Below are 17,351 nucleotides of genomic sequence, written 5' to 3' on the forward strand. Positions count from 1 at the left end.
ACTTGTGCTGCCCTGATAGACCCAAGGGAGCCCTACAAACTGACATCAGGAACCTGGACTGCTGAGTTTTCTTTCCCAGGGAAAATGGAAAAAGGATGTGCCCAGGGGCCCCCAGCCCTGGTCTGGGCCTGACTGCAAAGAATCCTTATATCGAAGGATGGACCCTACACCGAAGTTGTCCCCACCTCAAAATTGTGCTGCCCTGATAGACCCAAGGGAGCCCTACAAACTGACATCAGGAACCTGGACTGCTGAGTTTTCTTTCCCAGGGAAAATGGAAAAAGGATGTGCCCAGGGGCCCCTGGCCCTGACTGCAAAGAATCCTTATATCGAAGGATGGACCCCACACCGAAGTTGTCCCCACCTCAAACTTGTGCTGCCCTGATAGACCCAAGGGAGCCCTACAAACTGACATCAGGAACCTGGACTGCTGAGTTTTCTTTCCCAGGGAAAATGGAAAAAGGATGTGCCCAGGGGCCCCTGGCCCTGGGCTGGGACCTCACTACAAAGAATCGTTATATCGAAGGATGGACCCCACACCGAAGTTGTCCCCACCTCAAACTTGTGCTGCCCTGATAGACCCAAGGGAGCCCTACAAACTGACATCAGGAACCTGGACTGCTGAGTTTTCTTTCCCAGGGAAAATGGAAAAAGGATGTGCCCAGGGGCCCCTGGCCCTGGGCTGGGACCTCACTGCAAAGAATCCTTATATCGAAGGATGGACCCCACACCGAAGTTCTCCCCACCTCAAAATTGTGCTGCCCTGATAGACCTAAGGGAGCCCTACAAACTGACATCAGGAACCTGGACTGCTGAGTTTTCTTTCCCAGGGAAAATGGAAAAAGGATGTGCCCAGGGGCCCCTGGCCCTGACTGCAAAGGATCCTTATATCGAAGAATGGACCCCACACCGAAGTTGTCCCCACCTCAAACTTGTGCTGCCCTGAGAGACCCAAGGGAGCCCTACAAAGTGACATCAGGAACCTGGACTGCTGAGTTTTCTTTCCCAGGGAAAATGGAAAAAGGACGTGCCCAGGGGTCCCTGGCCCTGGGCTGGGACCTCACTGCAAAGAATCCTTATATCGAAGGATGGACCCCACACCGAAGTTGTCCCCACCTCAAACTTGTGCTGCCCTGATAGACCCAAGGGAGCCCTACAAACTGACATCAGGAACCTGGACTGCTGAGTTTTCTTTCCCAGGGAAAATGGAAAAAGGATGTGCCCAGGGGCCCCCGGCCCTGGGCTGGGCCTGACTGCAAAGAATCCTTATATCGAAGGATGGACCCCACACCGAAGTTGTCCCCACCTCAAACTTGTGCCGCCCTGATAGACCCAAGGGAGCCCTACAAACTGACATCAGGAACCTGGACTGCTGTGTTTTCTTTCCCAGGGAAAATGGAAAAAGGATGTGCCCAGGGGCCCCTGGCCCTGACTGCAAAAAATCCTTATATCGAAGGATGGAGCCCACACCGAAGTTGTCCCCACCTCAAACTTGTGCTGCCCTGATAGACCCAAGGGAGCCCTACAAACTGACATCAGGAACCTGGACTGCTGAGTTTTCTTTCCCAGGGAAAATGGAAAAAGGATGTGCCCAGGGGCCCCCGGCCCTGGGCTGGGCCTGACTGCAAAGAATCCTTATATCGAAGGATGGACCCTACACCGAAGTTGTCCCCACCTCAAAATTGTGCTGCCCTGATAGACCCAAGGGAGCCCTACAAACTGACATCAGGAACCTGGACTGCTGAGTTTTCTTTCCCAGGGAAAATGGAAAAAGGATGTGCCCAGGGGCCCCTGGCCCTGACTGCAAAAAATCCTTATATCGAAGGATGGACCCCACACCAAAGTTGTCCCCATCTCAAACTTGTGCTGCCCTGATAGACCCAAGGGAGCCCTACAAACTGACATCAGGAACCTGGACTGCTGAGTTTTCTTTCCCAGGGAAAATGGAAAAAGGATGTGCCCAGGGGCCCGCGGCCCTGGGCTGGGCCTGACTGCAAAGAATCCTTATATCGAAGGATGGACCCCACACCAAAGTTGTCCCCACCTCAAACTTGTGCTGCCCTGATAGACCCAAGGGAGCCCTACAAACTGACATCAGGAACCTGGACTGCTGAGTTTTCTTTCCCAGGGAAAATGGAAAAAGGTTGTGCCCAGGGGCCCCTGGCCCTGACTGCAAAAAATCCTTATATCGAAGGATGGACCCCACACCAAAGTTGTCCCCACCTCAAACTTGTGCTGCCCTGATACACCCAAGGGAGCCCTACCAACTGACATCAGGAACCTGGACTGCTGAGTTTTCTTTCCCAGGGAAAATGGAAAAAGGATGTGCCCAGGGGCCCCTGGCCCTGGGCTGGGACCTCACTGCAAAGAATCCTTATATCGAAGGATGGACCCCACACCGAAGTTGTCCCCACCTCAAACTTGTGCTGCCCTGATACACCCAAGGGAGCCCTACAAACTGACATCAGGAACCTGGACTGCTGAGTTTTCTTTCCCAGGGAAAATGGAAAAAGGATGTGCCCAGGGGCCCCCGGCCCTGGGCTGGGCCTGACTGCAAAGAATCCTTATATCGAAGGATGGACCCCACACCGAAGTTGTCCCCACCTCAAACTTGTGCTGCCCTGATAGACCCAAGGGAGCCCTACAAACTGACATCAGGAACCTGGACTGCTGAGTTTTCTTTCCCAGGGAAAATGGAAAAAGGATAGGCCCAGGGGCCCCTGGCCCTGACTGCAAAAAATCCTTATATCGAAGGATGGACCCCACACCGAAGTTGTCCCCACCTCAAACTTGTGCTGCCCTGATAGACCCAAGGGAGCCCTACAAACTGACATCAGGAACCTGGACTGCTGAGTTTTCTTTCCCAGGGAAAATGGAAAAAGGATGTGCCCAGGGGCCCCTGGCCCTGACTGCAAAAAATCCTTATATCGAAGGATGGACCCCACACCGAAGTTGTCCCCACCTCAAACTTGTGCTGCCCTGATAGACCCAAGGGAGCCCTACAAACTGACATCAGGAACCTGGACTGCTGAGTTTTCTTTCCCAGGGAAAATGGAAAAAGGATGTGCCCAGGGGCCCCCGGCCCAGGGCTGGGCCTGACTGCAAAGAATCCTTATATCGAAGGATGCACCCCACACCGAAGTTGTCCCCACCTAAAAATTGTGCTGCCCTGAGAGACCCAAGGGAGCCCTACAAACTGACATCAGGAACCTGGACTGCTGAGTTTTCTTTCCCAGGGAAAATGGCCAAAGGATGTGCCCAGGGGCCTCTGGCACTGGGCTGGGCCCTGACTGCAAAAAATCCTTATATCAAAGGATGGACCCCACACCGAAGTTGTCCCCACCTCAAACTTGTGCTGCCCTGATAGACCCAAGGGAGCCCTACAAACTGACATCAGGAACCTGGACTGCTGAGTTTTCTTTCCCAGGGAAAATGGAAAAAGGATGTGCCCAGGGGCCCCTGGCCCTGACTGCAAAGAATCCTTATATCGAAGGATGGACCCCACACCGAAGTTGTCCCCACCTCAAACTTGTGCTGCCCTGATAGACCCAAGGGAGCCCTACAAACTGACATCAGGAACCTGGACTGCTGAGTTTTCTTTCCCAGGGAAAATGGAAAAAGGATGTGCCCAGGGGCCCCTGGCCCTGGCTGGGACCTCACTACAAAGAATCGTTATATCGAAGGATGGACCCCACACCGAAGTTGTCCCCACCTCAAACTTGTGCTGCCCTGATAGACCCAAGGGAACCCTACAAACTGACATCAGGAACCTGGACTGCTGAGTTTTCTTTCCCAGGGAAAATGGAAAAAGGTTGTGCCCAGAGGCCCCTGGCCCTGACTGCAAAAAATCCTTATATCGAAGGATGGACCCCACACCGAAGTTGTCCCCACCTCAAACTTGTGCTGCCCTGATAGACCCAAGGGAGCCCTACAAACTGACATCAGGAACCTGGACTGCTGAGTTTTCTTTCCCAGGGAAAACTGCCAAAGGATGTGCCCAGGGGCCCCTGGCCCTGACTGCAAAGAATCCTTATATCGAAGGATGGACCCCACACCGAAGTTGTCCCCACCTCAAACTTGTGCTGCCCTGATAGACCCAAGGGAGCCCTACAAACTGACATCAGGAACCTGGACTGCTGAGTTTTCTTTCCCAGGGAAAATGGAAAAAGGATGTGCCGAGGGGCCCCTGGCCCTGACTGCAAAAAATCCTTATATCGAAGGATGGACCCCACACCAAAGTTGTCCCCACCTCAAACTTGTGCTGCCCTGATAGACCCAAGGCAGCCCTACAAACTGACATCAGGAACCTGGACTGCTGAGTTTTCTTTCCCAGGGAAAATGGAAAAAGGATGTGCCCAGGGGCCCCTGGCCCTGACTGCAAAGAATCCTTATATCGAAGGATGGACCCCACACCAAAGTTGTCCCCATCTCAAAATTGTGCTGCCCTGATAGACCCAAGGGAGCCCTACAAACTGACATCAGGAACCTGGACTGCTGAGTTTTCTTTCCCAGGGAAAACTGCCAAAGGTTGTGCCCGGGGGCCCCTGGCCCTGGGCTGTGACCTCACTGCAAAGAATCCATATATCGAAGGATGGACCCCACACCGAAGTTGTCCCCACCTCAAACTTGTGCTGCCCTGATACACCCAAGGGAGCCCTACAAACTGACATCAGGAACCTGGACTGCTGAGTTTTCTTTCCCAGGGAAAATGGAAAAAGCTTGTGCCCAGGGGCCCCTGACCCTGGGCTGGGGCCTCACTGCAAAGAACCCTTATATCGAAGGATGGACCCCACACCGAAGTTGTCCCCACCTCAAACTTGTGCTGCCCTGATAGACCCAAGGGAGCCCTACAAACTGACATCAGGAACCTGGACTGCTGAGTTTTCTTTCCCAGGGAAAATGGAAAAAGGATGTGCCCAGGGGCCCCCGGCCCTGGGCTGGGCCCTGAATGCAAAGAATGCTTATATTGAAGGATGCACCCCACACCGAAGTTGTCCCCACCTCAAAATTGTGCTGCCCTGAGAGACCCAAGGGAGCCCTACAAACTGACATCAGGAACCTGGACTGCTGAGTTTTCTTTCCCAGGGAAAATGGAAAAAGGATGTGCCCAGGGGCCCCTGGCCCTGACTGCAAAGAATCCTTATATCGAAGGATGCACCCCACACCAAAGTTGTCCCCACCTCAAACTTGTGCTGCCCTGATAGACCCAAGGGAGCCCTACAAACTGACATCAGGAACCTGGACTGCTGAGTTTTCTTTCCCAGGGAAAATGGAAAAAGGATGTGCCCAGGGGCCTCTGGCACTGGGCGGGGCCCTGACTGCAAAAAATCCTTATATCGAAGGATGGACCCCACACCGAAGTTGTCCCCACCTCAAACTTGTGCTGCCCTGATAGACCCAAGGGAGCCCTACAAACTGACATCAGGAACCTGGACTGCTGAGTTTTCTTTCCCAGGGAAAATGGAAAAAGGTTGTGCCCAGAGGCCCCTGGCCCTGACTGCAAAAAATCCTTATATCGAAGGATGGACCCCACACCAAAGTTGTCCCCACCTCAAACTTCTGCTGCCCTGATACACCCAAGGGAGCCCTACAAACTGACATCAGGAACCTGGACTGCTGAGTTTTCTTTCCCAGGGAAAATGGAAAAAGGATGTGCCCAGGGGCCCCTGGCCCTGACTGCAAAGAATCCATATATCGAAGGATGGACCCCACACCAAAGTTGTCCCCACCTCAAACTTGTGCTGCCCTGATAGACCCAAGGGAGCCCTACAAACTGACATCAGGAACCTGGACTGCTGAGTTTTCTTTCCCAGGGAAAATGGAAAAAGGTTGTGCCCAGGGGCCCCTGGCCCTGACTGCAAAAAATCCTTATATCGAAGGATGGACCCCACACCGAAGTTGTCCCCACCTCAAACTTGTGCTGCCCTGATAGACCCAAGGCAGCCCTACAAACTGACATCAGGAACCTGGACTGCTGAGTTTTCTTTCCCAGGGAAAATGGAAAAAGGATGTGCCCAGGGGCCCCTGGCCCTGACTGCAAAAAATCCTTATATCGAAGGATGGACCCCACACCAAAGTTGTCCCCACCTCAAACTTGTGCTGCCCTGATAGACCCAAGGGAGCCCTACAAACTGACATCAGGAACCTGGACTGCTGAGTTTTCTTTCCCAGGGAAAATGGAAAAAGGATGTGCCCAGGGGCCCCCAGCCCTGGGCTGGGCCTGACTGCAAAAAATCCTTATATCGAAGGATGGACCCTACACCGAAGTTGTCCCCACCTCAAAATTGTGCTGCCCTGATAGACCCAAGGGAGCCCTACAAACTGACATCAGGAACCTGGACTGCTGAGTTTTCTTTCCCAGGGAAAATGGAAAAAGGATGTGCCCAGGGGCCCCTGGCCCTGACTGCAAAAAATCCTTATATCGAAGGATGGACCCCACACCAAAGTTGTCCCCACCTCAAACTTGTGCTGCCCTGATAGACCCAAGGGAGCCCTACAAACTGACATCAGGAACTTGGACTGCTGAGTTTTCTTTCCCAGGGAAAATGGAAAAAGGATGTGCCCAGGGGCCCGCGGCCCTGGGCTGGGCCTGACTGCAAAGAATCCTTATATCGAAGGATGGACCCCACACCGAAGTTGTCCCCACCTCAAACTTGTGCTGCCCTGATAGACCCAAGGGAGCCCTACAAACTGACATCAGGAACCTGGACTGCTGAGTTTTCTTTCCCAGGGAAAATGGAAAAAGGTTGTGCCCAGGGGCCCCTGGCCCTGACTGCAAAAAATCCTTATATCGAAGGATGGACCCCACACCAAAGTTGTCCCCACCTCAAACTTGTGCTGCCCTGATACACCCAAGGGAGCCCTACCAACTGACATCAGGAACCTGGACTGCTGAGTTTTCTTTCCCAGGGAAAATGGAAAAAGGATGTGCCCAGGGGCCCCTGGCCCTGGGCTGGGACCTCACTGCAAAGAATCCTTATATCGAAGGATGGACCCCACACCGAAGTTGTCCCCACCTCAAACTTGTGCTGCCCTGATACACCCAAGGGAGCCCTACAAACTGACATCAGGAACCTGGACTGCTGAGTTTTCTTTCCCAGGGAAAATGGAAAAAGGATGTGCCCAGGGGCCCCCGGCCCTGGGCTGGGCCTGACTGCAAAGAATCCTTATATCGAAGGATGGACCCCACACCGAAGTTGTCCCCACCTCAAACTTGTGCTGCCCTGATAGACCCAAGGGAGCCCTACAAACTGACATCAGGAACCTGGACTGCTGAGTTTTCTTTCCCAGGGAAAATGGAAAAAGGATAGGCCCAGGGGCCCCTGGCCCTGACTGCAAAAAATCCTTATATCGAAGGATGGACCCCACACCGAAGTTGTCCCCACCTCAAACTTGTGCTGCCCTGATACACCCAAGGGAGCCCTACAAACTGACATCAGGAACCTGGACTGCTGAGTTTTCTTTCCCAGGGAAAATGGAAAAAGGATGTGCCCAGGGGCCCCTGGCCCTGACTGCAAAAAATCCTTATATCGAAGGATGGACCCCACACCGAAGTTGTCCCCACCTCAAACTTGTGCTGCCCTGATAGACCCAAGGGAGCCCTACAAACTGACATCAGGAACCTGGACTGCTGAGTTTTCTTTCCCAGGGAAAATGGAAAAAGGTTGTGCCCAGGGGCCCCTGGCCCTGACTGCAAAAAATCCTTATATCGAAGGATGGACCCCACACCAAAGTTGTCCCCACCTCAAACTTGTGCTGCCCTGATACACCCAAGGGAGCCCTACCAACTGACATCAGGAACCTGGACTGCTGAGTTTTCTTTCCCAGGGAAAATGGAAAAAGGATGTGCCCAGGGGCCCCTGGCCCTGGGCTGGGACCTCACTGCAAAGAATCCTTATATCGAAGGATGGACCCCACACCGAAGTTGTCCCCACCTCAAACTTGTGCTGCCCTGATACACCCAAGGGAGCCCTACAAACTGACATCAGGAACCTGGACTGCTGAGTTTTCTTTCCCAGGGAAAATGGAAAAAGGATGTGCCCAGGGGCCCCCGGCCCTGGGCTGGGCCTGACTGCAAAGAATCCTTATATCGAAGGATGGACCCCACACCGAAGTTGTCCCCACCTCAAACTTCTGCTGCCCTGATAGACCCAAGGGAGCCCTACAAACTGACATCAGGAACCTGGACTGCTGAGTTTTCTTTCCCAGGGAAAATGGAAAAAGGATAGGCCCAGGGGCCCCTGGCCCTGACTGCAAAAAATCCTTATATCGAAGGATGGACCCCACACCGAAGTTGTCCCCACCTCAAACTTGTGCTGCCCTGATACACCCAAGGGAGCCCTACAAACTGACATCAGGAACCTGGACTGCTGAGTTTTCTTTCCCAGGGAAAATGGAAAAAGGATGTGCCCAGGGGCCCCTGGCCCTGACTGCAAAAAATCCTTATATCGAAGGATGGACCCCACACCGAAGTTGTCCCCACCTCAAACTTGTGCTGCCCTGATAGACCCAAGGGAGCCCTACAAACTGACATCAGGAACCTGGACTGCTGAGTTTTCTTTCCCAGGGAAAATGGAAAAAGGTTGTGCCCAGGGGCCCCTGGCCCTGACTGCAAAAAATCCTTATATCGAAGGATGGACCCCACACCAAAGTTGTCCCCACCTCAAACTTGTGCTGCCCTGATACACCCAAGGGAGCCCTACCAACTGACATCAGGAACCTGGACTGCTGAGTTTTCTTTCCCAGGGAAAATGGAAAAAGGATGTGCCCAGGGGCCCCTGGCCCTGGGCTGGGACCTCACTGCAAAGAATCCTTATATCGAAGGATGGACCCCACACCGAAGTTGTCCCCACCTCAAACTTGTGCTGCCCTGATACACTCAAGGGAGCCCTACAAACTGACATCAGGAACCTGGACTGCTGAGTTTTCTTTCCCAGGGAAAATGGAAAAAGGATGTGCCCAGGGGCCCCCGGCCCTGGGCTGGGCCTGACTGCAAAGAATCCTTATATCGAAGGATGGACCCCACACCGAAGTTGTCCCCACCTCAAACTTGTGCTGCCCTGATAGACCCAAGGGAGCCCTACAAACTGACATCAGGAACCTGGACTGCTGAGTTTTCTTTCCCAGGGAAAATGGAAAAAGGATAGGCCCAGGGGCCCCTGGCCCTGACTGCAAAAAATCCTTATATCGAAGGATGGACCCCACACCGAAGTTGTCCCCACCTCAAACTTGTGCTGCCCTGATAGACCCAAGGGAGCCCTACAAACTGACATCAGGAACCTGGACTGCTGAGTTTTCTTTCCCAGGGAAAATGGAAAAAGGATGTGCCCAGGGGCCCCTGGCCCTGACTGCAAAAAATCCTTATATCGAAGGATGGACCCCACACCGAAGTTGTCCCCACCTCAAACTTGTGCTGCCCTGATAGACCCAAGGGAGCCCTACAAACTGACATCAGGAACCTGGACTGCTGAGTTTTCTTTCCCAGGGAAAATGGAAAAAGGATGTGCCCAGGGGCCCCTGGCCCTGACTGCAAAGAATCCTTATATCGAAGGATGGACCCCACACCGAAGTTGTCCCCACCTCAAACTTGTGCTGCCCTGATAGACCCAAGGGAGCCCTACAAACTGACATCAGGAACCTGGACTGCTGAGTTTTCTTTCCCAGGGAAAATGGAAAAAGGATGTGCCCAGGGGCCCCTGGCCCTGGGCTGGGACCTCACTACAAAGAATCGTTATATCGAAGGATGGACCCCACACCGAAGTTGTCCCCACCTCAAACTTGTGCTGCCCTGATAGACCCAAGGGAGCCCTACAAACTGACATCAGGAACCTGGACTGCTGAGTTTTCTTTCCCAGGGAAAATGGAAAAAGGATGTGCCCAGGGGCCCCTGGCCCTGGGCTGGGACCTCACTGCAAAGAATCCTTATATCGAAGGATGGACCCCACACCGAAGTTCTCCCCACCTCAAAATTGTGCTGCCCTGATAGACCTAAGGGAGCCCTACAAACTGACATCAGGAACCTGGACTGCTGAGTTTTCTTTCCCAGGGAAAATGGAAAAAGGATGTGCCCAGGGGCCCCTGGCCCTGACTGCAAAGGATCCTTATATCGAAGAATGGACCCCACACCGAAGTTGTCCCCACCTCAAACTTGTGCTGCCCTGAGAGACCCAAGGGAGCCCTACAAAGTGACATCAGGAACCTGGACTGCTGAGTTTTCTTTCCCAGGGAAAATGGAAAAAGGACGTGCCCAGGGGTCCCTGGCCCTGGGCTGGGACCTCACTGCAAAGAATCCTTATATCGAAGGATGGACCCCACACCGAAGTTGTCCCCACCTCAAACTTGTGCTGCCCTGATAGACCCAAGGGAGCCCTACAAACTGACATCAGGAACCTGGACTGCTGAGTTTTCTTTCCCAGGGAAAATGGAAAAAGGATGTGCCCAGGGGCCCCCGGCCCTGGGCTGGGCCTGACTGCAAAGAATCCTTATATCGAAGGATGGACCCCACACCGAAGTTGTCCCCACCTCAAACTTGTGCCGCCCTGATAGACCCAAGGGAGCCCTACAAACTGACATCAGGAACCTGGACTGCTGAGTTTTCTTTCCCAGGGAAAATGGAAAAAGGATGTGCCCAGGGGCCCCTGGCCCTGACTGCAAAAAATCCTTATATCGAAGGATGGACCCCACACCGAAGTTGTCCCCACCTCAAACTTGTGCTGCCCTGATAGACCCAAGGGAGCCCTACAAACTGACATCAGGAACCTGGACTGCTGAGTTTTCTTTCCCAGGGAAAATGGAAAAAGGATGTGCCCAGGGGCCCCCAGCCCTGGTCTGGGCCTGACTGCAAAGAATCCTTATATCGAAGGATGGACCCTACACCGAAGTTGTCCCCACCTCAAAATTGTGCTGCCCTGATAGACCCAAGGGAGCCCTACAAACTGACATCAGGAACCTGGACTGCTGAGTTTTCTTTCCCAGGGAAAATGGAAAAAGGATGTGCCCAGGGGCCCCTGGCCCTGACTGCAAAGAATCCTTATATCGAAGGATGGACCCCACACCGAAGTTGTCCCCACCTCAAACTTGTGCTGCCCTGATAGACCCAAGGGAGCCCTACAAACTGACATCAGGAACCTGGACTGCTGAGTTTTCTTTCCCAGGGAAAATGGAAAAAGGATGTGCCCAGGGGCCCCTGGCCCTGGGCTGGGACCTCACTACAAAGAATCGTTATATCGAAGGATGGACCCCACACCGAAGTTGTCCCCACCTCAAACTTGTGCTGCCCTGATAGACCCAAGGGAGCCCTACAAACTGACATCAGGAACCTGGACTGCTGAGTTTTCTTTCCCAGGGAAAATGGAAAAAGGATGTGCCCAGGGGCCCCTGGCCCTGGGCTGGGACCTCACTGCAAAGAATCCTTATATCGAAGGATGGACCCCACACCGAAGTTCTCCCCACCTCAAAATTGTGCTGCCCTGATAGACCTAAGGGAGCCCTACAAACTGACATCAGGAACCTGGACTGCTGAGTTTTCTTTCCCAGGGAAAATGGAAAAAGGATGTGCCCAGGGGCCCCTGGCCCTGACTGCAAAGGATCCTTATATCGAAGAATGGACCCCACACCGAAGTTGTCCCCACCTCAAACTTGTGCTGCCCTGAGAGACCCAAGGGAGCCCTACAAAGTGACATCAGGAACCTGGACTGCTGAGTTTTCTTTCCCAGGGAAAATGGAAAAAGGACGTGCCCAGGGGTCCCTGGCCCTGGGCTGGGACCTCACTGCAAAGAATCCTTATATCGAAGGATGGACCCCACACCGAAGTTGTCCCCACCTCAAACTTGTGCTGCCCTGATAGACCCAAGGGAGCCCTACAAACTGACATCAGGAACCTGGACTGCTGAGTTTTCTTTCCCAGGGAAAATGGAAAAAGGATGTGCCCAGGGGCCCCCGGCCCTGGGCTGGGCCTGACTGCAAAGAATCCTTATATCGAAGGATGGACCCCACACCGAAGTTGTCCCCACCTCAAACTTGTGCCGCCCTGATAGACCCAAGGGAGCCCTACAAACTGACATCAGGAACCTGGACTGCTGTGTTTTCTTTCCCAGGGAAAATGGAAAAAGGATGTGCCCAGGGGCCCCTGGCCCTGACTGCAAAAAATCCTTATATCGAAGGATGGACCCCACACCGAAGTTGTCCCCACCTCAAACTTGTGCTGCCCTGATAGACCCAAGGGAGCCCTACAAACTGACATCAGGAACCTGGACTGCTGAGTTTTCTTTCCCAGGGAAAATGGAAAAAGGATGTGCCCAGGGGCCCCCGGCCCTGGGCTGGGCCTGACTGCAAAGAATCCTTATATCGAAGGATGGACCCTACACCGAAGTTGTCCCCACCTCAAAATTGTGCTGCCCTGATAGACCCAAGGGAGCCCTACAAACTGACATCAGGAACCTGGACTGCTGAGTTTTCTTTCCCAGGGAAAATGGAAAAAGGATGTGCCCAGGGGCCCCTGGCCCTGACTGCAAAAAATCCTTATATCGAAGGATGGACCCCACACCAAAGTTGTCCCCATCTCAAACTTGTGCTGCCCTGATAGACCCAAGGGAGCCCTACAAACTGACATCAGGAACCTGGACTGCTGAGTTTTCTTTCCCAGGGAAAATGGAAAAAGGATGTGCCCAGGGGCCCGCGGCCCTGGGCTGGGCCTGACTGCAAAGAATCCTTATATCGAAGGATGGACCCCACACCAAAGTTGTCCCCACCTCAAACTTGTGCTGCCCTGATAGACCCAAGGGAGCCCTACAAACTGACATCAGGAACCTGGACTGCTGAGTTTTCTTTCCCAGGGAAAATGGAAAAAGGTTGTGCCCAGGGGCCCCTGGCCCTGACTGCAAAAAATCCTTATATCGAAGGATGGACCCCACACCAAAGTTGTCCCCACCTCAAACTTGTGCTGCCCTGATACACCCAAGGGAGCCCTACCAACTGACATCAGGAACCTGGACTGCTGAGTTTTCTTTCCCAGGGAAAATGGAAAAAGGATGTGCCCAGGGGCCCCTGGCCCTGGGCTGGGACCTCACTGCAAAGAATCCTTATATCGAAGGATGGACCCCACACCGAAGTTGTCCCCACCTCAAACTTGTGCTGCCCTGATACACCCAAGGGAGCCCTACAAACTGACATCAGGAACCTGGACTGCTGAGTTTTCTTTCCCAGGGAAAATGGAAAAAGGATGTGCCCAGGGGCCCCCGGCCCTGGGCTGGGACCTCACTACAAAGAATCGTTATATCGAAGGATGGACCCCACACCGAAGTTGTCCCCACCTCAAACTTGTGCTGCCCTGATAGACCCAAGGGAGCCCTACAAACTGACATCAGGAACCTGGACTGCTGAGTTTTCTTTCCCAGGGAAAATGGAAAAAGGATAGGCCCAGGGGCCCCTGGCCCTGACTGCAAAAAATCCTTATATCGAAGGATGGACCCCACACCGAAGTTGTCCCCACCTCAAACTTGTGCTGCCCTGATAGACCCAAGGGAGCCCTACAAACTGACATCAGGAACCTGGACTGCTGAGTTTTCTTTCCCAGGGAAAATGGAAAAAGGATGTGCCCAGGGGCCCCTGGCCCTGACTGCAAAAAATCCTTATATCGAAGGATGGACCCCACACCGAAGTTGTCCCCACCTCAAACTTGTGCTGCCCTGATAGACCCAAGGGAGCCCTACAAACTGACATCAGGAACCTGGACTGCTGAGTTTTCTTTCCCAGGGAAAATGGAAAAAGGATGTGCCCAGGGGCCCCCGGCCCAGGGCTGGGCCTGACTGCAAAGAATCCTTATATCGAAGGATGCACCCCACACCGAAGTTGTCCCCACCTAAAAATTGTGCTGCCCTGAGAGACCCAAGGGAGCCCTACAAACTGACATCAGGAACCTGGACTGCTGAGTTTTCTTTCCCAGGGAAAATGGCCAAAGGATGTGCCCAGGGGCCTCTGGCACTGGGCTGGGCCCTGACTGCAAAAAATCCTTATATCAAAGGATGGACCCCACACCGAAGTTGTCCCCACCTCAAACTTGTGCTGCCCTGATAGACCCAAGGGAGCCCTACAAACTGACATCAGGAACCTGGACTGCTGAGTTTTCTTTCCCAGGGAAAATGGAAAAAGGATGTGCCCAGGGGCCCCTGGCCCTGACTGCAAAGAATCCTTATATCGAAGGATGGACCCCACACCGAAGTTGTCCCCACCTCAAACTTGTGCTGCCCTGATAGACCCAAGGGAGCCCTACAAACTGACATCAGGAACCTGGACTGCTGAGTTTTCTTTCCCAGGGAAAATGGAAAAAGGATGTGCCCAGGGGCCCCTGGCCCTGGCTGGGACCTCACTACAAAGAATCGTTATATCGAAGGATGGACCCCACACCGAAGTTGTCCCCACCTCAAACTTGTGCTGCCCTGATAGACCCAAGGGAACCCTACAAACTGACATCAGGAACCTGGACTGCTGAGTTTTCTTTCCCAGGGAAAATGGAAAAAGGTTGTGCCCAGAGGCCCCTGGCCCTGACTGCAAAAAATCCTTATATCGAAGGATGGACCCCACACCGAAGTTGTCCCCACCTCAAACTTGTGCTGCCCTGATAGACCCAAGGGAGCCCTACAAACTGACATCAGGAACCTGGACTGCTGAGTTTTCTTTCCCAGGGAAAACTGCCAAAGGATGTGCCCAGGGGCCCCTGGCCCTGACTGCAAAGAATCCTTATATCGAAGGATGGACCCCACACCGAAGTTGTCCCCACCTCAAACTTGTGCTGCCCTGATAGACCCAAGGGAGCCCTACAAACTGACATCAGGAACCTGGACTGCTGAGTTTTCTTTCCCAGGGAAAATGGAAAAAGGATGTGCCGAGGGGCCCCTGGCCCTGACTGCAAAAAATCCTTATATCGAAGGATGGACCCCACACCAAAGTTGTCCCCACCTCAAACTTGTGCTGCCCTGATAGACCCAAGGCAGCCCTACAAACTGACATCAGGAACCTGGACTGCTGAGTTTTCTTTCCCAGGGAAAATGGAAAAAGGATGTGCCCAGGGGCCCCTGGCCCTGACTGCAAAGAATCCTTATATCGAAGGATGGACCCCACACCAAAGTTGTCCCCATCTCAAAATTGTGCTGCCCTGATAGACCCAAGGGAGCCCTACAAACTGACATCAGGAACCTGGACTGCTGAGTTTTCTTTCCCAGGGAAAACTGCCAAAGGTTGTGCCCGGGGGCCCCTGGCCCTGGGCTGTGACCTCACTGCAAAGAATCCATATATCGAAGGATGGACCCCACACCGAAGTTGTCCCCACCTCAAACTTGTGCTGCCCTGATACACCCAAGGGAGCCCTACAAACTGACATCAGGAACCTGGACTGCTGAGTTTTCTTTCCCAGGGAAAATGGAAAAAGCTTGTGCCCAGGGGCCCCTGACCCTGGGCTGGGGCCTCACTGCAAAGAACCCTTATATCGAAGGATGGACCCCACACCGAAGTTGTCCCCACCTCAAACTTGTGCTGCCCTGATAGACCCAAGGGAGCCCTACAAACTGACATCAGGAACCTGGACTGCTGAGTTTTCTTTCCCAGGGAAAATGGAAAAAGGATGTGCCCAGGGGCCCCCGGCCCTGGGCTGGGCCCTGAATGCAAAGAATGCTTATATTGAAGGATGCACCCCACACCGAAGTTGTCCCCACCTCAAAATTGTGCTGCCCTGAGAGACCCAAGGGAGCCCTACAAACTGACATCAGGAACCTGGACTGCTGAGTTTTCTTTCCCAGGGAAAATGGAAAAAGGATGTGCCCAGGGGCCCCTGGCCCTGACTGCAAAGAATCCTTATATCGAAGGATGCACCCCACACCAAAGTTGTCCCCACCTCAAACTTGTGCTGCCCTGATAGACCCAAGGGAGCCCTACAAACTGACATCAGGAACCTGGACTGCTGAGTTTTCTTTCCCAGGGAAAATGGAAAAAGGATGTGCCCAGGGGCCTCTGGCACTGGGCGGGGCCCTGACTGCAAAAAATCCTTATATCGAAGGATGGACCCCACACCGAAGTTGTCCCCACCTCAAACTTGTGCTGCCCTGATAGACCCAAGGGAGCCCTACAAACTGACATCAGGAACCTGGACTGCTGAGTTTTCTTTCCCAGGGAAAATGGAAAAAGGTTGTGCCCAGAGGCCCCTGGCCCTGACTGCAAAAAATCCTTATATCGAAGGATGGACCCCACACCAAAGTTGTCCCCACCTCAAACTTCTGCTGCCCTGATACACCCAAGGGAGCCCTACAAACTGACATCAGGAACCTGGACTGCTGAGTTTTCTTTCCCAGGGAAAATGGAAAAAGGATGTGCCCAGGGGCCCCTGGCCCTGACTGCAAAGAATCCATATATCGAAGGATGGACCCCACACCAAAGTTGTCCCCACCTCAAACTTGTGCTGCCCTGATAGACCCAAGGGAGCCCTACAAACTGACATCAGGAACCTGGACTGCTGAGTTTTCTTTCCCAGGGAAAATGGAAAAAGGTTGTGCCCAGGGGCCCCTGGCCCTGACTGCAAAAAATCCTTATATCGAAGGATGGACCCCACACCGAAGTTGTCCCCACCTCAAACTTGTGCTGCCCTGATAGACCCAAGGCAGCCCTACAAACTGACATCAGGAACCTGGACTGCTGAGTTTTCTTTCCCAGGGAAAATGGAAAAAGGATGTGCCCAGGGGCCCCTGGCCCTGACTGCAAAAAATCCTTATATCGAAGGATGGACCCCACACCAAAGTTGTCCCCACCTCAAACTTGTGCTGCCCTGATAGACCCAAGGGAGCCCTACAAACTGACATCAGGAACCTGGACTGCTGAGTTTTCTTTCCCAGGGAAAATGGAAAAAGGATGTGCCCAGGGGCCCCCAGCCCTGGGCTGGGCCTGACTGCAAAAAATCCTTATATCGAAGGATGGACCCTACACCGAAGTTGTCCCCACCTCAAAATTGTGCTGCCCTGATAGACCCAAGGGAGCCCTACAAACTGACATCAGGAACCTGGACTGCTGAGTTTTCTTTCCCAGGGAAAATGGAAAAAGGATGTGCCCAGGGGCCCCTGGCCCTGACTGCAAAAAATCCTTATATCGAAGGATGGACCCCACACCAAAGTTGTCCCCACCTCAAACTTGTGCTGCCCTGATAGACCCAAGGGAGCCCTACAAACTGACATCAGGAACTTGGACTGCTGAGTTTTCTTTCCCAGGGAAAATGGAAAAAGGATGTGCCCAGGGGCCCGCGGCCCTGGGCTGGGCCTGACTGCAAAGAATCCTTATATCGAAGGATGGACCCCACACCGAAGTTGTCCCCA

The sequence above is a fragment of the Lonchura striata genome, chromosome 25 (genome assembly GCF_050655825.1).
Source record: "Lonchura striata isolate lonStrDom1 chromosome 25, ASM5065582v1, whole genome shotgun sequence".
In the NCBI taxonomy this organism is placed as follows: Eukaryota; Metazoa; Chordata; class Aves; order Passeriformes; family Estrildidae; genus Lonchura; species Lonchura striata.